The sequence below is a fragment of the Myripristis murdjan genome, chromosome 9 (assembly GCF_902150065.1).
Source record: "Myripristis murdjan chromosome 9, fMyrMur1.1, whole genome shotgun sequence".
NCBI lineage: Eukaryota > Metazoa > Chordata > Actinopteri > Holocentriformes > Holocentridae > Myripristis > Myripristis murdjan.
Window position 1 is genome coordinate 28,762,071 of NC_043988.1, and position 20,983 is coordinate 28,783,053.

A 20,983-nucleotide genomic window follows, 5' to 3' on the forward strand; every position below is an offset into this window, starting at 1 on the left:
TAATTATGCAAATGGATCCTACAAGGAGAGTAGAGTTTGGAGTGGAGCTAAAGTCTTTAAGTTTATCTGTTTTACAGCTCAAGTCTTTGAATACGTTTCTGGTGTTAGATAATGTACACATATCATTATCAAGGTTTCTGCAGAAGCTCCATGTCCAAGTCTTAAAGTGTGTGATTTTTTTTTTTTTTTTTGTGTAACTTAGCAGTCATTGCCCTGCAGATAGGCCAACTACTATGTTGCATATCAGTCTATCTTCAAATCCAAGTCACAACATTAAGGTCTGGAATATCGGGAATTTTGAAATGGAAAAAAAAGTATAGTATAAATAGTATTCAAAAAATGATTTGAGGTACAGACCATTTCTCATCTGTGATTCAGAGCAACACCCAACAATAACCCCTGTTTAGCGCATTACAAATGTTTTTTTTTTTTTTTTTTTTTGTGTGTGTGTTGTTGTTGCAGAACTACTTTTACTTTTATACTTTAAGTAAAGTTATCAACATTTATTTTTATGCACAGACATGAGTAAAGGATTTGAAATGGGACTCTAACTTTTGACAGAGTATATTTTACTTGAATGTTTGCACTTTTACTTGGGTAAAGCATTTGTGTACGTACGTCATCTCTGCACAAAACTGAGGAGTGCATCTGCCTGTTCTATGACTTGATTAGGGGAATATGTTTGGACTGTATATTTTTACACTCAGCATTATTAGAGAGATGGCCAGATGCAGGCTTGACTCACCACTTTCCTCCATTTACATGTAAATACTGAATATTCCTCAGAGCCCCATTATTAAAGTGTTAAGGTGATTATACACTCAGTCAGTTTCAATGTAATGAAACAGAACGAGAAGCCTAATATTACATTAATGCTTCCCTGTCATGCCCTCCACTTCAGCCTCTACCTCCACCTAGCCTGCAGCCATTCTCTGTGTCTCTCTCTCTTTCTCTCCTTGTGTGTCTGTGTGAGTGTGTCTGATTGCCTGAGTGGAGACAGGTGCGCTGGAGTCAGGAACAAGCTTCACCAGCTGCCACGCCTCATCATTAGCCCTGCTACTTAAACCTGGTCCAGACTGCACCATGCCGCCAGACCGTAGACTCTGTTATGCAGTCAGTCACGCTTCCAGCCATTCTTGCCAGTTACACTCTGCATCCTGCCTGAATTAATTCCTGTTTTCCTTATGCCTCTAGCTGACTCAAGCCTCAGTCCAGCCGTTGTGTCCAGACCTCCTACCTTATGTGCCTCATCCTCCTCATCCTCCTCATCATCAGCTCCACCAGCCTTCATCCCTCAATCAGTTCCCCAGCCCACCAGCCTGCTCAGCCCCTCATCGTCACACTCATCAGCCTATCAGCTCCAGCCATCTCGGGCTCACATTACCATCAGCCTCAATCCAGATTAGGCCACTCACCCTACAAACCAGCTCTACAATCAATTATCTTCCTACAAAATTCTCAGCCTCGTCTCTGTGTCCTGCACTTGGGTCCCTAGGTTTAGCCTTAACTGTACAATCTGGCCATTTAAATTGACCCAGCAGACACAGAAGCTTTCCAAGGGTAATTTCAAGGCTCTAAAGGATATTATGGACAGCCTAAGAGACCTCTCGGCTAACCTTAGCAGGTTATCAGTTAAGTCCTCAGGGTCCCCCAGTTGCTCCTAGCCTGGCCCTTAGCTCTCCCCCATGTCATCATGAGCCTTTGTACCTCTTTAATTCTAAATCCTGTGGCCTGTGGCCAAGCTGGCCATTTCCTTCTCACCTGCCCATTAAGGCCAGCAAAAGAGCTGCTTCATCAGTAATGTGAGAAATACTGATCAGCCGAGTGGCCGGTTCTTCTCCCTCTTGTTCACAACTCAGTGCCACCCTGCTGTTAGCCTGGGTGAAATGCAAGACAGTCCCCATCACCCTTCTTCTTTCTGGAGAGCATCATGAGTTTGTCATGACTTTGCCCTGATCCTCTGCCACCTCACCACCCGTATGACTGCACCATCAACCTCTAGCCAGGAGCTCCTCTCTCTAGCAGTCAATTCTCCAAGCTCTCCTGGACTGAGGATGAGGCGATGGAGAGATACATTCAAAACTCCCTGGCTTCAGGTACAGTATAATTTGACCATTATCTTATCCGGTGGGTGCTGTTTTTTTTTTTTTTTCTTTGTGGGAAAGACAGATGGATCATGAAGACCCTGTATTGATTACTGTGGCCCAAGAAACATCACCATGAAAAAACAAATTGCCTCTCAACTGCTCTGCTTTTGCCCCTCTGGAGCCACCATCTTTTCAACACTGGACTTGCACAATGCATATTAGCTTGTCTGCATCTGTGGTGGTGACGAATGGAAATCTGCACTCAGTACTCTTTTGGTACACTGCGAGTGCCAGGTAATGCCCTTTGGTCTAACTAATGCTCCTGCTGTCCTCCAGGTCATGGTCAATGATGTCCTCAGGGACATGATTAATTTTGTCTACCTGGATGACATCCTAATTTTCTCCATCACCTCAAATAAACATAAACAACATGTGTTCCAGGTACTCCTTGAAAATAAACTATTTGTCAAAGCAGAGAAATGTGAAATTCCTGTTCCCTCAGTGTCCTTCTCGGTTATGCAATCACACAAGGTCAGATGTAGATGGACCCCGCCAAGGTTACTGCTGTGTCTGAGTGGCCCGCACCCTCCAGCCTGAAACAGGTGCAGTGCCTCCTGGGATTTGTAAACTTCAACTGGAGGTTCATTTGCAACTACAGCCACCACGCTGCCTCGCCTGCAGCCCTCACCTCCAACTCCACTCCCTTCCGATGGAGACTGCTTTCTATGAACTCATGCGCTGTTTTGTCTCCGCTCCAGCGCTGGTTGCCCACCATGTATGCCAACACCTGGTCCTTCATCTCTGCCTGCTTGATGTGTACACAAAATAAATCATCCACTAAACCCAGCTCCAGCCATCTCCACCCTCTGCCAGTTCCCAGTTGTTTCCCTTTTTAATTCTGTCTTTCTTTCTTTCCTTGCTCTGCCTGAACTTCCATCACCTTGGCCGCTGATCTCCTGCTGGACCAGATCTTCTGTCTGCATGATGTGCCATCCAACATCATCTCTGAACGAGGTCCTCACTTCACCTCACAGGTCAGGAGTTCTGTACTGTCCTGGGAGCCACTGTTAGCCTCTCATGCGGATACCATCCACAGACCAAATGGAGTGTACCAATCAGGAAATGGAAGCTGCATCACCTGCTGCATCATCTCACCCAACCGTCCACCTGGAGTGCCCAGGTGTCCTGGGTGGAATACGCCCACTACACACTGTCCAACGCCTCCTCAGATATGTCCTCCTTTCTTTGCTCTCTGAGTGTTCAACCTCTTTTGTTCACTGCTCAAGAGGATGGAATCGCTGTTCCATCAGTCCAGTCCTGTCATGCCCTCCACTTCAGCCTCTACCTCCACCTAGCCTGCAGCCACTCTCTCTCTCTCTCCCCTTTTCTCCTTGTGTGTCCATGTGAATGTGTCTGTCTGAGCGGAGACAGGTGAACAGTTGTCAGGAACAAGCTTCACCAGCTGCCACGTCTCATCATTAGCTGTACGACTTAAACTTGGTCCAGACTCCACCGCCCCACTCGATCGTAGTCATGCTTCCAGCCATTCTTGCCACTTACAGTTTAGTCGATGTCCTGCCTGAATTAATTCCTGTTTCCCTTGTGCCTCCAGTGGACTCCAGCCTGTCTCCAGACCTCCTGCCTCATCCGCCTCCCCTCCTTGTTGTTCTCACCAGCTCCATCCCTTGGCCTGTGCCCCATCCCACCAGCCTGCAGAGTCATTCATCCTCACACTCATCAGCCTATCAGCTCCAACCATCTCCGTCCCTGTCTCTCGTCATCACCAGACCCCCCACCCAGTCTGGCTCACATTACCTTCAGCCTCAATTCAGCGTCAGCCACTCATCCTACAAACCTGCTCTACCATAAATTATCTTCTGACAACAATCTCAGCCTCCTGTCTGTGTCCTTCACTTGGGTTCCTAGCTTTAGCCTCAACAGTTCCCACTGTTAATTGTAAAGAGTCCTTGAGCAGACGACTAAACCAAAAACTTCCAAAGTGCAGCACAGTGGGAAACTTGGTGATTTCGTGGTATTCAGGGACAATATGCGTAAGAATAATATTTTAACTAGCCTGTGTAAATCAACAGCAAATCTTGCTGTTGTAGATAATGGTGCTCTTCTCTCGCTCTTGTTCTTTCCTTTGTTCGTCTTTATTCTTCTCTCAAATTCAGTTTGTGCATCTTGGAGGGTTATGAATGTGTTTGCTTTTGAATCCACTCAGTGGGGCTATTCATGTGGCATTTATATAAAAAAGGCTGTTTTACACACATCTTGTGTTTACCACAAAATCAAAGCTGCCCTGTAATTTGTGGAAAAATAGGAGCCGGATGTTGAAATGAGCGGGTCATGTTGATTTTTTTTCCCTGTTTTCTCTAATGGTGAAAACATATTGTCTCTACCGCTTCGATCTTTTAACATTTTATCTTTACAAAAAACGAATTCATCATAATAGATAATAAATGTCAACATTACAGCGTTTCATCCCTTGAAATGTTCATGTAATGGATTTAGGATGGATCCATTGAGAGGTCATTTTAATAAATGACTCTGTGGGTCCTCATCCATATCACTGGACCAAAACAATAATGTGTATTAGTTAAATTCTAATACTGCAATTCATTTCTATTACAAGAGGGTGCCTTATCCCTCCCCAGCTGTAGATAGAAATCATTTGATGTCCAGCAGGTATCCATCACCAGGAGACATACTGTATGGCAACCTTTGACTTTTTATGGTCTGTCTAATTTAAGGTGCAGATCTGATACACTCTTCACTCCAAATGACTGGTAGGGACACGGACAGTGGCACAAAAGGATTGCATTTACAATAGTCTTAAAATACCCGGAAATGACACTGTGAATTGGTTCCATCTTTTATCGCTCTCTTCATCTCAGCCTAGTGTAACATTTTCAAAAGGACAGAAAGAGGAGGAGTGAGGGCTGACCTATGCTGCGGGCCAGCTCCTTGTAAACAGACGTACTGGCATTGTCCTTCAGAAGAGAGACTTTCTCACCAGTGTAATTCATCCATGCTGTTCTCTGATTTACGAAGCGTCGCTCACAGACAGTCGGGGTGGCGCCTTTATCTCTACCTTGTCTTGCTAAATGAATTCCAAATGGCACACTGCCCAGTTATTTGTCAGAGCATTTGTTATCGCTGACAACCACAACCCCCCTTTAAACAAATATAAATCCGTGGAAAACAATCGCTGAGCAAGATGCAGCGTAACCTTTTGAAATATCATGCTGGCCATCAGTTTCTGTTGCAGATCATTTTCTCCCTCCCCCCCCAAAACATGAAACACGAAAGTAATAGCTGCATAAGTCTCGGGAAATATTTTGCTGTCCGCTGCTTTTCTAATGTCAGTAGTAACTTGAAATTTGACAGGATAAGTACGCCAATATCATTGTAATGGAGGAGCTGCTCTGAAAGGAGGGAAATGACAAGTACTTCAGCTGTTGTAATAACGGTATTACATCTCATTTGCCACCTTTACATGACATAAGGTGACGTCTGAAGCCAACACATTTCATATACCAGCACACAACTTGAGAAATATTGAAGTTGAAACATTTCAAGAGCAGGTTTTTTTTGCCATTGTAGAGGCCTTGCATGACGACAAAGCTGACAGAATAACCTGACAGCAAATTTCATTTTCCTCCCCGCTGTTGAGCAAACGTAACACGGGGTTGATATTAAACAGAGCCGGCTGCATGGGTCTAATTGTTTGCTGGTTTATGGAGGGTGTAATAAAGTGAGAGATGTTCACAGGGGGGCAAAACAAACCATAAGCAAGCATCTCATCACCATCTAAATGCTTTCACTTGCGGCACCGGCAGGGGAGGATGTCATGGCATATCTTGCTGGTGGTGTGCCACTCTTTAAGTTGTGGGCTGGAACGCCATGTGCTTTCTCGACAGTTGCATCATACAGAGTCCTAGTGATGGCAGCGAGTGATCAAACACAACATCAATGGTGAGCTCACCCAAAGCTAGCACTGCCTTGACATGTAGAGTGTGGAAGCTGCAACATCTTATATAAGAGTTAATTCTTTTCTTTCTCCACCCATCGTCTCCTCAGTATCAAAGAAGCAAGATTTCTGTCTATTTGAAGATGCATAAGAGACCGAAATGACTCTGACAGATTGATGGGACCAAAGTGAAACAGACACAATTAGGCGTAATTAAATCTTGAAAAGCCGACGCTGTTTGCCAATTGCTCGTTGGTAGATGACTGTTTGCCGAGGGGCTTTGGTGGTGTTGCAGGAAACTCCCATTCAAACAAAAGAAAGGCATAATCCCCCCTCCCTGTCACAGCGTGGGCTATGCGTTTGAATTCCATCTGTGGCTCAATCAGATTTCATTTACAGCAAAACAAAATGGCAGGAACAAATTGACAGCAGACTAGAGTCGATAAATAATTCAGGAACCTCTTGATAGGCGTTTAACATTTTTCTCAAAAGGCCCCCGCTCTCCCTTGGCGAGCCCTAGCCTCATTAATGTTATTGTTGAGTTTTTATAAAGTTTTGAGATTTCTCCCCTCGTGAGACTACGCGCATCCACAAAGGTCTCTATCATGTCTTTGACCTTGCCTAATGCGCAAGAAAACAGAGCTGACTCCCAGAGTTTTTGGAGCAGGGTGTTTGGGCATTCATGTATTCATCTCCAGAGGAGTTCAGATGCTGAGACGCTAGGATTTTTCTGAAAATAAGTTCATGCCGGCAACAGACAGGGCCGGCTAGTGCTCAGTCTAATCCAAACCGACTAAAAAGAGTAAACACACTGACAGAAACAGCCCAATGAGACAAGGGATACTTCTTAAAACACCACTCAAAACACAACAGACAGGGCTGCCGAAACCAAGAGGCTAAACTGAGAGGTTCAGAGCTCCTTTTGTATTCTCCCTAGTCAACCGATTCATTCAATCCATGACTCTTTGCTTTAGCAAATCAAAGCCTTGCAGAACAGCCTGACACTACAGCAACAAGCGCCGTAGGGTGCTCGAATTGTTCTCAATGATGTACACTGATACTGCTTTTGATAGGTCAGATTGGCCCTTAAAACGTTGTTTCTTGCCAGTGAGGTCACCCCTAACTTCACACATCCTTGAGGGTAGAGGTAGCACCGCTCTAAATCTTTTCTGCCAGAGAAGATCACACTCACTCTAGTATTATTTGTGCCTATCTGAATGGGTTTTTAACCTCTGGTTGTGGCAAGGTGCATTTATTCCAAACAAGCCCTCCGCGCCGTCTTCGCTGGCACTCACAGTAACTGCCACCATTAATCAGGATACAAGCACTGTGGATGGGCAAGCTTCCCGCTGTGCCTGTCAATGCAGACTGAACTTGTGCAAGTGTGAGAAAGGCACATTCGCAGAGGCACTGTGCATGTGCACGTGTCCCCGAATGTGATTTTATACTGTGTGTGTGTGTGTGTGTGTGTGTGCAGCAGTGCTGTGGTGCTTGCTGTCTGAAGGCCAGTATCCCTTGATCTTGGTCTTGGACTTAATTTGTGTTGGTTTTGTCATGGTCTCAGAGAGAAGAGTCTTGGAGAGAAATTGCTCTGATAATAAATAAAGCACACTCAAAAAAAAAACTTTCTAATTGTTTTTCTTACCAAAGACTGCAATTAAAAAATGAACGAACAAACCACACAACTTCATGCTACTCATAAATCGTATTCTGACTACTGCTGCTGCCTTCAGTGAGAACATGTCAGTGCTGCTGAGAGTCATTACATTTGGGTATTTAATGGATCAGTTCCTCCAAAGTACAAAAAAATGATACTTGCACTCCCATTTACTTCCTAGTGTGAAACACTCAGCAGCAACAACTCTTTCCAAGGGCAATGACACAGATACCTGGCAGAATCCACAGCCCTCGGGGATGAAGAGTTTTACATGGAACTATTTCCCGCTGAAGAACACCTGAAAACTTTATCTGTCTGCCTCTAATTCGTAGCTATTGGGGGCAGATAGATACAGTTTGCTGGTGTTCTTCAGCAGGAAATAGTTCCCAGAGCATCTCTTCATCCCCAGAGGGCTGTGGATTATGCCAGCTATCTGTGTCATTGTATTTGGAAAGAGATGTTGCTGTTGACTGTTTTCCAGAGTACATTTATTTGATTTGACTTGGTTTGACCTCTTTGTACAAATAGCCATTCAGCTCCATTTTACTGGGGTGAAGTGAGACAAGAAAGACTGGAAACCTTACGTCATCACACAGAAATGATCTGGACAGACGGATTGCACCATAAGGTTAAGTGGGAAAATATCCAGTTTTGTATTTTGAATGAACTGTCCTTTCAAACCAAATAATTGTTTTCATGGTAAAATCTCCATGACACAAACCACTGGGCCAACATCAGGTTGTTGTTGTTTTTTTTGTTTTTTTTTTCCAGCAGATCAAAAGACCTAAAAGACAGGTAACAAAAGTCAAATGTTACCCATAAACTCGGCCATAAATTTCTCTTTTACTTCATGAGCTAATTAACTCATCTCCATTTGTTTCAGTCCCTGCAGCAAGCGAGATAAAATTCATTCCCGCTCTGAGGCGTGTCATGTAGGCCCATGCTGCATCGGTGCATCCGTGGTGTCTGACTCCCTCTGTTGTCGTTAGGCCTTGTAGTTAATGACAGCAGTGAGAGCTTCTGTCATCTCCTTATAGGAAAGAAAGTGTAATGCATGAGGGTTTCAAGCAGATTCAGCAGCTTGGAATGAACGTCTAAACATCAGTTTGAGCCCAAATAAGAGGAACACACACACACACACACACACACAGTCTAATTTATGGCTACATTGCATTTGAGAAAGTTCTATTATCAGCTGTCCTCCTTTTATGTGATTCATAGGTAATAAAGAAAGTCACTGCATTGATGCATTGTTGGGTAATAAACTGTAAAATAATGATTACCCCCAAAACATTTCCCCTTAGCCACTTAGGCTTCATACTGAGTGGGAAATAGATAAATTGTTATTGTATTTAATTACTGATACAGTTATATCAAAACATCCTCATGCTATTATTGGTCTTGAACCACTTTCTTATTGGTCTTGACCAGTTTTTGGCCTTGTCATAGCCTCCAGCACTGGTGCAGATATGGGTGTGTGTGTGCGTTTGTGTGTGCCTGTGTGCAGAGAACCTTAACTTTCTGTTTATCTGTAGTTGTGAAGAGTGAAACAGAGACAGAGGCAATACTGTAGACTTCCCATATTCAAGAAATTTCAGCTAATTATGCCGCTATCCCTCAGGCCATATTCAATCAAACTGGCTCATTGAATTGCAAGCGAACTCAGACTCATTTCTCCTCTGCTGCAAGAATGCAATCCTCACTGCGTATATTCTGTGTCTTTACCCTGTGAGGCCCAAACATCATTTACCCACATTCACAGCTAGCCCATTTCAAGGCTCAAACTACCTGGTTCGTAGTAGTGCTTAGGCTTGTTCCGAGCGTCAGACTATTGTTGATGGCAATTTGTGAGCGGCGATTGAGCTGGTGCCGAACACAAATTAAAGTTAGAGCCTATTGTTGATTATATTTTGACTCCTAACAAGGCTCAGTCCTTCGGGTGGACCGGGCATTTGCATCAGGTCCATTTTTCAGCAGAATGGAAATGGAGGACTGAGTCTTTAACACTCAGCCCACATAATTGACTGAAAAGGATCTGAACGTTTAGGAATTCTCCCTTGGCCCCCCAGACCAAATATCTCACTACAATGCCTAGTAATTAAGAAACATTGATTGTCGTTTTAATGACTTCCTTGCAGTGCCCAATTTATCGGCTCTGAGCGGAGGGGGGTGGGATCAGGGAATAAAACTGCCATTGTGACAGGCTCTGGGGAGTACAGGTGTCATTCTCAACCCATTATCAGACCGGATTCTTTTCATTCGCTGTCTCCTCATCCTGTGATTCACCATTTCACTCTCTCTCTCTCTCTCTCCCTCTCTCTGTTGTTCTCTCTCTCTCATACACACACAAAGAGGCCCACACACATACAGAGAAGGCACTTTGTGGCAACATGTCATTAGTGTACTCCCACTTCTCAAGGACCTCACCATAATCAAGACCAAATGCATTCTGGGAAAGACTGGTTCATTATAGGAACATAAAGCATCTCTAATAAGGGTGAATAAAACACTTAGGGTCAACCAGTGTCTCTGCTTCACTTCTCTGTGGAGATTTTATCAATTACCATGGCCACCGTCATGTTACAGAACTTTGCGGTGGAAAAAAAAAAAAAAAAAGAAAGGAGAGAAAGGAAGAACTCTCAAAAACGGAAACTTACATTTCTCCGGCCACTCAGGACACCCCTGGGTGTTGAGCTAGTACAACTTTTCTTTAGATGCAACACCACTGTGTCTGATAATTGCTGTCAGACCAGCAACATCAGTTTTGCAGGGTAGCAGGAAACTAAAAGTGTTAGGCTGGAAACTTTCCCTTAGGTAACCCGACTTCAATACTGAGACTCTGTAAATAAATGAGCAGCTGAATATTGTTTAATATTTAGGACCAGTGATTTGAACTAATCTGCAACTTTTTTCATTAAAGCAAATGTCAATTTTGCCACCCTTCATCACCAATTTGTATGCCTTTGTTCTTCCAGTTAATTAAAGCCTTTTCGTTTGCTGCTCGTGAGAGTGTTAAGTTGATCTTTCCCAAGAAAAATCCTCTGGTGCACAGGAAGTGGTGTGTTTTATGTCTCAGCAGCAGCCACTGCGGTTTGTTTGGATCAACAAGAAGAAGAACTGGTTCATTTTCATGAGCAGCAATTGCCACCATGGTTGAATAGACATTAAAAAAAAAAAAAAAAGAAAAAAAAAAAAGGACCACCACCTACAGAAACTTTATTGGCAGAAAAGCCAAGTGCTCTTGGAAGTGCAGAGCAAAAATACAAAAGGGGCTATTAAATAGCTGCAGACCTCCCTGGGGTCACATCATAGAAAAAAGAAATCCATGTGCAGATCTGTACTCTCAGTTTAGAAATTGGTCCCCACAGATTTGTAAATTGTGCTCTCAGATTATGAATCTTCACACTCAGAATTGCAATCCATGCGCTGAAACTGGGCTACTTTTTTTCAAGGTCTAGATGGCGGACATTATTCAGAGAAGTAAATGCAGTTTATTGAGATTAAAGGATGTTTTTAATGCTAAAGTTATATAACATTAATTGTGCACTGAACACTTCAGTGGCTGTCTTTTTTGCACAATCAGCTGGCCAGGCAGAAGCCCTGACATCCCCCTGATGGTTTACATATCTGAGGGTAGAGATCCTTAACTTGATGGTACAGATTTGTAATATGAGGATTTATGAATGTGTCGACCAAATGACTCCGGAAGGATATGTATCAATAAAAACATCACCCAAATAAAAGGAAATAAGGACTTGAGGCTTACCATTTTAACTGCCTGGTATCACCAGTTTATGAATGCAAATAAGCTGGAATTTTGCAGTTAATTTTCCTTTTTTAAGGAGCGTTATCCCAAAATGCCAATTGAACGCAGTTGGATAGACTAACAACCAATTGGAGCAATGAAATGTGAGATGTACACTGAGCAACAGAGAAATGTAAACAGACTACAGCGTTTGTTTGCTCTTCTTTTACAGACAATATGCCATCCACTTCTTTTAATAGATAGATAGATAGGTATACTTTATTGATCCCAGACTGGGAAATTCACACATAATACTCACAGTGTCGGATTCAACAGATGGATTAACATCAGTGGAAGCCATCTTGGTTGTTTATGAAGTTGCTCCAATGGTGCTCCTCTGTCTCAAACCCAGCCCATGTTACTGTAGATGAACTGCTGTCAGGGGTGAAATCTGTCTGTGGGGGAGGGGGGGGGGGCAGACCAATCTTCCAGAGCAAATAACATGAGCTCGCAGATTTGTCCGGTTCCCAGGCTAATCAATAGTTGCATATTTTGTGCAGCTGTTTTGTGCTGGGCTTGTAAACTGAATATCCTGTGGCACAATATGTGGTACGCAGGAAAGCAGGGGATATAAAACATTAGATGACACTAAATTGTCTCTTCAAACAAATATTATACCCCTGGCAATTTGGCAATTTTGAAAATCAACACAGTTTTTTTTTTTTTTTCTTCCCAGCTTCAGTCTAACCATTGTAATTTTTGCACAGCCATTGCAGCTACCTGTTCCATTACTCATCAGTGCCAAATGGACAGGCTCACCTCATAAATGGATGTGCAGTTAATTCGCTGGTTGCAGTTATGTTTGCAAAAATGTGTCAAATTTCAAGGAGTAAATCTGTGTTTCCAGAATTAATTCATGTAGACAAGAAAATTGTTCTTTTCCAATAAAGCTGATGTTGAGTTTCCTCTCTGTCTTTGTAAATGGTTCTAACAACTGCAATTTGATTGACAGTGCTTTGATACGTCATTTGCAAACTGGATCCAAATTCAGATAATATGAATTTTATGTGTGTGATGCAAAAGATGGCCCTGCTCTGAGGGATGCACAGCTAATCTCTCAATGCAGAAACAATGACTCAGCGCAAATTGAGCCAATAATCATGTGCACGGCCTTAAAGCTTGTGTAAAGCTACAAACTGCATGCACTGAGCATAAATCTGGTCATTATAATCTCATTTGTTACACTCTACTCAATGCAACTCAAGCAACCAATAACATCAAGGAGGCGTTGCTTACCCCGGTCCAGTCACGTCATGCACGTGCGCTACATCTGTGCACGCTCACTTCCCTTCCCCCCAAATAACTCTGCCTAGCTGCAGCAAATTAGCTTATCTTTCTGAATTCCTGAGAAGGGCACAAGCTGGCCAGTTGGTGCTTCAACATGCGGGCGAGCATGAGGGTGGGAGTAAATTGGACAAAGCTGAGCTGAATCTCAGGTGGGTGCTGTTTTTAGTTGTCTGAGTTTAAAGTCTCAATGAAAGCCTACCCACTCTGCAACCTGACTAACTTTAAACACCCGCATGAAATGAACTCTCATTACCTTTACTTTTTGGAAAACAGATTTTCAAGCAGTTGGGAGTAGTGAAGCTCATTAATATTGGTATAAATGGTGTGAAATCTGGTCCCACATGAAAGCAACAATGGCACGGTCATATAAACCAATGATCCCCCAACCCAGTTCCAATGAAAGTTTAAATCCATTTAAGGCCTTCATACTGATTGGTTGAAACAGATCTACCTGAAGAGGGTGTGCATTAAGGTATGTGGACCTTAACTGGGTCACGTGTGCAAGAGTGGAGTTGAAACCAAAACCTGCAGAACGGGGCGTCCTTGAGGACTGGGTTGGTGATCAATGACTGCCTGTAAACAACTTTCTAACCCATCATATTTTAAATAGACATGTGTTTCATTGACTGACTTTTTTCAGACTGAAATCCTGATTTGAGGAGGCACAAAATCCCTTATCCCTTGTTTTTGTTAGCCATGTGCTTTGTGTTTTTCTTCTTTGAGGTCATTCTGTCTTGTCCAAGCGGGGTAAGCAGCACATGACCTGGCTGATTGTGGCATATAAAAAGAGCATTTACTCTGCTGGTACACAGCGGGCGATTTGACGCACAATTAGAGTGCAATCACCGTGTTTCCTACTGGTTTGCCATTTAAAATGTTCCCTCCCCACATTATGTCCCACCCCCACGTCCTCTTATAACAGGAAACACATAAAGTCAAGGCTGTAAGACAACCGTTTCATTGGCAATCTAATGGCACTGCGATTGCACTCACTTTTAATGGATTTCACATCCTCCATCACCAAGAATGAATTTGAAATGAATTAATTTCAGTTGCAGGCCTCTACTATTTATAATCTCCAACTGTGCATTAAATAAAATGACTTGTCTGATAGTCTATACGGTTTCTATAGCAAAACTGTTTTTCACACAGCCCCTGTGATGACCTACTAACTCAAAACCTGAAACAACTTTGGGTGACACGAAGTGGAACATTGTGTCTCTCAGCCCCTCCAGTTTCCTCTAAGAACTAGCAAGAGATATTTACCCGCACTGTGGAGAGCGGCACTACCAGTCCTTGAGACGGTTTGTGTTCCTGTCTGTTCTCCCAGCTTGGTACATTATATTAGTCTTGATGTGCAAGGGAGTAGTGAGGTTTGGTGGGGGATGAATCGGTGGGATCAGGTTCAATTTCCAGGAATTATCCAGCAGTGTTTTACTTTCATTATCAAGCCTCCATTGCTGGTGTTTGCCGGTGAGCGCTGCGTGCTGCTCGCTGGCATTGGCTTATTCACATAAATGTACGACTGAGGCAGATGATGCTGCAGCTCTGGTGAAAATTAACAGCCTCCCGTAGTCGTCTAACCTAATCAGAGAGCATAATGCACTGTGCTGCATCGTGTGACATCTCTCTCTGGAGGTCATTCTATATATGGACCTGTTCACAGGACCTCAGTGTCTAGGATACTATAGATTAAACATCTTTGGATAATAAGCCTTGGGTTTTGATATTGAGTTCAGCGCTGCAGAGACTACCTTAGATGGACATGTCTGCTCCAGTGTCCCTTTTATGAATCAGTCTCCAGCGCTCAGAAGCTGATGTATAAATGTGACTCAAGGTTATGATCAAATAGTAGGAGCTCGGGCTCACAGATGAAGAGTCTTGTCTTACACCATTTCTCATTTAATGTTACGCTATGCAGCACGTAAAGTTTTAGCAATAATACCACCGGCGTCAGATGTTATTTGCCCCCAAGTCAAACAAAAGAACTCCTCTCAACGCACCAGGGTATTCTGCACTTCACACAACAGGAAACTAAGATGACACCACAGTATCACCCTGCTGCCAGAGTGTTACTTCCCTTAAGCAAAGTTTGCACTAAGCTCCATTCATTTCGGCTGCGTGCTCTCACAGCGGCTTCCTGCAACGAGATCTATTAGGGCAGGTTAGCATCATAGTCAAGGCATTTTTCAGTCCTGCTAATGTGAGAGTCATTTTGCTGTATAGCCACTGAATCATGTATCCTGGACAAGTGCTCAGAGAGGCTTTTCTTATTTTGGAGCAGCGCATTCCTCGGGGCTAGCTGAAACTGTAATTTGCCAGGACCTTAAAGGATTCTCCTCAGCTTGCTGCCTATTCTCAGGGGAGCCAGGAGTCTTGTGAGCCTGAGCCATCCCTTTATTATGTCTGCATTTTTCTTTATAGGCCATGAGTCAGTGGAATTAAACAAGACCAACTTCTGAAATGCTTGTCATCCATCTATCTGGGTCACACTGATAAGCTCAATCTGATCTTTATACATCTCGGGAAGGAGGAAGTGGGGATTTGTTATGTGCCAGGCCTGCAGCCAACAACAGGGCACTATGAATCTTGCACCCTATATGCCTCCTTGAGTAAATAAACAACAAATTGAACAAAGAAATGAATGGCACGGTGAACGTTCCATTTATATTTTTAATGTTCAAAGCATTAGGCATTCTCCTTGAATTTCCATTCTTCCCTAAAAGCCACCATATGGACTCAAAGGCTCAGCACTGCCTAGCTTGATGTGTACGCCCCTCTAGGGGAGGCCTTTCAAGGTATTCATTTTTCACACCACAACTGTGCTACCGCCTAATCCAATATTAGCGAATTAGATGACTAATGATTCATATTGGAAGTAATTGAAAATCACTACTTTCTCTTGCCTCTTTCTCTCAATCTAATTAACGTAGCTTTTGTATGAGTGATTGAACAAGTCCTGTTCGCCAGAAACAAGTCTCAGTTATTGAGGTTAGCGTTTTACAAAGCGGTATCTTCCCTGGCCTGAGAGTCTGACAATGGGAACGATCAGGAACAAAAAAAAAAAAAAAAGGCAGTACTGCAGGCGGTGGTAGATGCAAGATTAAGAGGCACACATGCCCCAAAAGCCTAATTCTTCAACTTTATGCACCACATATGGTGCAAGCTGCAGTAACAAGGAAATCAGCCAGAGAATGAGAAGGAGCAAGATGGTATGGAGCAGGAAATAAAAGAAACAGAAATGAAGGAAAGGGAGTAGTGAGAGAGCCAGAGAAAAGGCAAAAGCGAGCAGGCAAGAGCAAACACCGGGGTAGAGACTGCAGCACAGGCTTCTCCTGAGGGAGCCACAGAGATGGGTAAGAAGACAAATCAGGGCCACAGAGGTGATTCTGCAGCTGCACTTCTTCCCTCCTCGCCCTCCCCTCCTTGCCATCTCTCCTCTAGCCATGTTAAAGGACGCAGATATCTAACGCTCTGTATTCGTGCCACACTGCTGTGTGCGCTAAAATGAACAGCACTCACTGGCTTATTTGCTGAATCACTATTCATGACATACAGAGAAACCCCGGGTGTTCTGCATCTTTATTCCTGCATATCTTGATGAGGGATGGAATCAGTCAGCCTTGGCACATTCCTCACAAAGCTGATCGAACAATGACATCAAGCTGCGGTGGAGAAATTGGAGTCCTACTGAGTCTATGCTGGAGACCCACCCGTACACTGTTGGGAAAAAACAAAAAAAACAAAAAAAAAAACTCGACCCCATCACCGGGCAAGCATCTCGTTAAGGTTTGTCCATCATAAACCTCTTCTTTGAGCAATATCTAAGTCGCATTTCTGCTAGGTATACACATCAACACCTTAAGAATCATGTTTGTGACACTTTTACTTTGTAGAATCAAATAGGTCTGGGAGTTTAAGCTGAGGAGGGGTAAACGCCTGACGCCACTGAGCGAGAATTACACGCTTCACACTCACAAAATATCCTCTCCCACTTTACAGCACGATATTCTGCGGCTCGTCAATAATCAAAACGGTGGCTGATGGCAAGGGAATGGGGAGGTAGCGAGCAAATAATAAGCACAGAAGACATTGTTAGCAAAGGGTTAGTGACCTTGAATGATGTAAATGTTTGATTCATTTTGAAAGGCAGCGAGCGCATGAGTGAAAATCAATGCGGAGAGGAGCTTCAAAAAAAAAAAAAAAAACTCCGCCGCTGCCATTTCAGGACGCTGTAACGCCGTTTGCACGCTCGCATAAGTCGCAGCAAAAGGAAGTCGCTGCCCGTCTTTGTGGGCGTGTCCCAAAGTTGGTACACTGCTGCTAAAAAAAAAAAAAATCTTTTCTTCCCATAACTTCTCTTCTCCTTTTCTTGGGCAGAATACATCACTAACTAGAAACACACAGCGCTGTGGCATCCGCACTGACAACAAAGATGACATCGAGTCAAAGAACGGAGTTACATCATTTTGAAGCCTTTGTTTAAAAACCGGTCTGATCATGTGTGCTGTGCTTTCTTTTTTTTTTTTTTCTGCCTCAAAACATACACACACACACACACACACACACACACACACACACTCAAAGTGTTGGAGGGCCTCAGCTCCCAGCACAAGTTGAAAGGGTATGGGAGGCGAGGAAGAGAGAGAGTAGGCACAGCGAAGGCGAGGCTCGCTCTGGTGCAGCAGAGGGAAGGATACTGGCCCTCAGGGAGATATGATCGTGCCGCAATGACATTTTTAGGGCAGCTGCAAGAGTTATAGATGAGTATCAGATGTTATCCATTACTCTGTGAGAAAATTGATGGGAAAAATGCAACAAAAGACATATTAAATATAGGAAATGAAAAACAACAACAAAAAAAAATCTAAGGAGGACTTTAATTTAGGCTCACAACAAAGCCATAAGGGCAAACCACTTGCTCTCGGGGTGTCATGCACACTTTCACAGAGATCGCTGGTGAGTTACAACCTTAAGAGTTTCAAGACTTGTAATACTCATGAGTTTGTTATTCAAATGAGTTAGTATTTTGGTAAGCAGATTATTGACAAAATATAGACAAATATTCACCAGCAAATGTTTGGGGGGCTATATGGAGATTCTTTTCCTTCTCTGCGGCATCTGTTTTAGTTTTTACAGCCCCTGCAACATTCTGGAGGCATTTTCTCCTGCTTACATAAACAACAGAGGTGAAGGAGTAAACATGTCTCTTGCACCCCGCTGTTAAGAGCGGGAAACGAATGCACAGTCAGGCAGCCTTTCTTGTGCGCGTCGAATGCTCTTTCACCCTCGAAAACTTTTCACGACACAGCCGCCGACGCTACTGTCGCCTCACCCCGGAACACAGACACCGTTGTAATTTCACCACCGCCTTTATTTTATGACCTAGGAATATGAGACCGATTTCCAGTTTTGCCTGTTTATTAGTGCAGAGGAAAAAGACCTGTTTATGGTTGTCGTCATTTTATATTAGGCAAACTAAACTTTTTAGAACAAAAAAAAAAAAAAAAGTTGTGCGACGTGTAAGCTACGCAGATGAGGATTTGTTATCCCTCAGACTTTGGCTGTGCACAATTTCACGCTCTGTCTTGTTTGCAACAAATCAACTGTCGACAATACAGAAAAGCAGCATAGCAATATCAGAGTAATATTCAAGCTCAAACATGAACTTCAATAAAGTCCAAAACCCAGTGGGAGAGAGAGAGAGAGAGAGAGAGAGAGAGAGAAAAAATACAGTCCTCTTAAGAAAAGCATCTAATTCTCCTGTCTTATTTTGACATATTTTGACTTGAATCCCTCGCCTTGTCATTGCCAAGTTTCTATGACTCTATCCAGCGGGCGGCTGACTCAAACATCGTCAGAGCTCGCTGTTGCCGTGCAGACACGCAATATCCAGGCTGAGAGACGGTGGGCTCTTCAGTGTGAACCTTCGTGTCCCCTGGCTCTCGGACCCCTCGGGAGGAGGGGGAGGAGGGGGGGTCAGCTGAAAAGGCGGGAGACGTGACTGCGAAGACGATGGACAGTTTTAATACAGCAGCACATACCCTCTGGGGAGCGAAGCGGTTAGCCCTGCAGATATTATGGGCGGTGAAATGAAGCACATCCATTTCCTGCAGCCAAGGGGATGACATGTGGCAACGAGGGCCTCTGATGGGGTTTGCTTGTTGCCTTCTCTTGTCACACAAACCACACCACTCCCTCTGATTAACAGAGTGGAAATGAATGCGTCAAACTCCCCCACCAACGCGCCCCCCCCCCACTCCCAGCGCCGGCGTCTGAAGCGTATCGATTTCATCCTTTCAGTCATCATGACTTAGATTATTTTTCTCATCCTATTGTTTGCTTACAGTACGACCGTCAATTCTGCAGTTATCTGGGAAGGGGAGCGCCGCTGTTAAGCTGAAATAATGGTTGCTATGGGAAAGATGTTATGACTGCTACTGTATGCTGTTACAGGCTGCTGTTGTGTTTACATGTCGAGCGGAGGGACCGGATGGAGATTTGGACACACAGAGGCACCTGATAAAAAATTTGTTGCTTGAGGACTGGCAGCAGACATCCGCCGAGACTGAGGGAGAGCACTTCACAAGGCGCAATCATAATGAGTCATTCCAAAAACTGGCTTTCAGTCCGTGGGCTGATACCTCAGAGTGTGATGAAAAACGTGAATAGACACAAATGGAAGCACACTGAGCTTTAAGGGGGGGGAAAAAAGGGGGGGGAGGCTGCATTTAAAGCAATTCTGTGAACACAGGGAACCAGCGGCTGCAGCCTCTTCCCACTGCAGCCGCTTGGTTCCCTCAGGATCGGGCAGTGCATAATCAATGCCCTGCTACGGTCCATAGCCATCGCGCTGCCACATACATACCCCTCCTGCAGCAGTCACTCCCCTGCTCTAACACTCAAGAGGGTGGAAAAACAGCAAACAGATGTAGCCAATTAACACCTGCTTCGATGGTTCGGCGCCTTTATCTTGCATCTCCCGTTTGCATATCCCATTTCCCCAGCTCATCTGCAAGTTGCCAACACCTCTTTTCCCATCTCTGCTGACCCACCACTGAAGAGGTGCTGGTATCCCAGAGGATGTGGGGCAAGCGTAGGAGGAAAACCCGCTGCTGTGCATTATGGGGCGGGGGTTTTTGCACAGCGGGGCCTGGGAGGGAATACAGAACAGGAAAACGTGGCCGTCCTTGGCGGCGTGGGATTTCCTCACAAGACATTTCAATACTTTCCATTACCCTCCGAACCGCTCTGCGAGAGAAAAACATTGGAATCATCCTGAGCTAATTCGGTATTTACTGTCTATTTGCTTATTTGTAAACAGTCCACATTGCGCAGCTGCGACACACACTGCATGAACAAAATGCTGAGGGGCACCTTCCCACAATCGAGCCCTTTACGCGCAGTCGACATCTCAGTTGTCTCAAAGCTTAAAAATCCTCCTCTAACTCGTCTGTTTTTCCTCACCTAGATCCCCGTCCCTTGTGGCTGCGATAGATTTGATTGGGGAAATCAATAAGAGATAATGGCTTTCGCGTGGATTCGCCTCATCAGTCTGCTTCGCGCAAAGAGCGACTGTCTCTAATATTTCGCTCGTTCAATCCGCCGTGGCGCCGATGCTCCTCGACTCAAAAAGCCACACATCTCACAGAAAGATATGAATTTCTTTCATGAATGAGCCTCCGGTGAACAGATGAATCTCGGTATGTGATGCATGCTGTGCACCAGCAGCAGGGAACATTTACATCACGTTGCCTCTCATGTGCTCCGCTGTGACACAGTGGCATCAGCAAGTTGTCGGTTGCGGTTCCTATTTACCGGCGGCAAATATTTACAGTAGAACAATATTACATAATCACAACACAGGTGTTTTGCGCTCTCTCTCTCTCTCTGTTGTTATCTGAGATCACAGAGAATGTCGTTGGGTATTAAGTGAACCGGGCCTTCCTAATGAAGCGGTGGAAAAATATGGTTTTGTTGATCTTGACATTGTTTAATCTACATCCAAATGAATCAAGAACACTGCAAATATCTTTGGCATACACTATTTGTTTTGAAGTTGGGGATTAGCAGGCTAGATTGCTCAATAAACATCATTGGCATGCCTTTGACAGAATGTGATTATCCTCATTTGATGTCGATCGTCCCGGAAATTTAAAGAGGCACGAGTTATT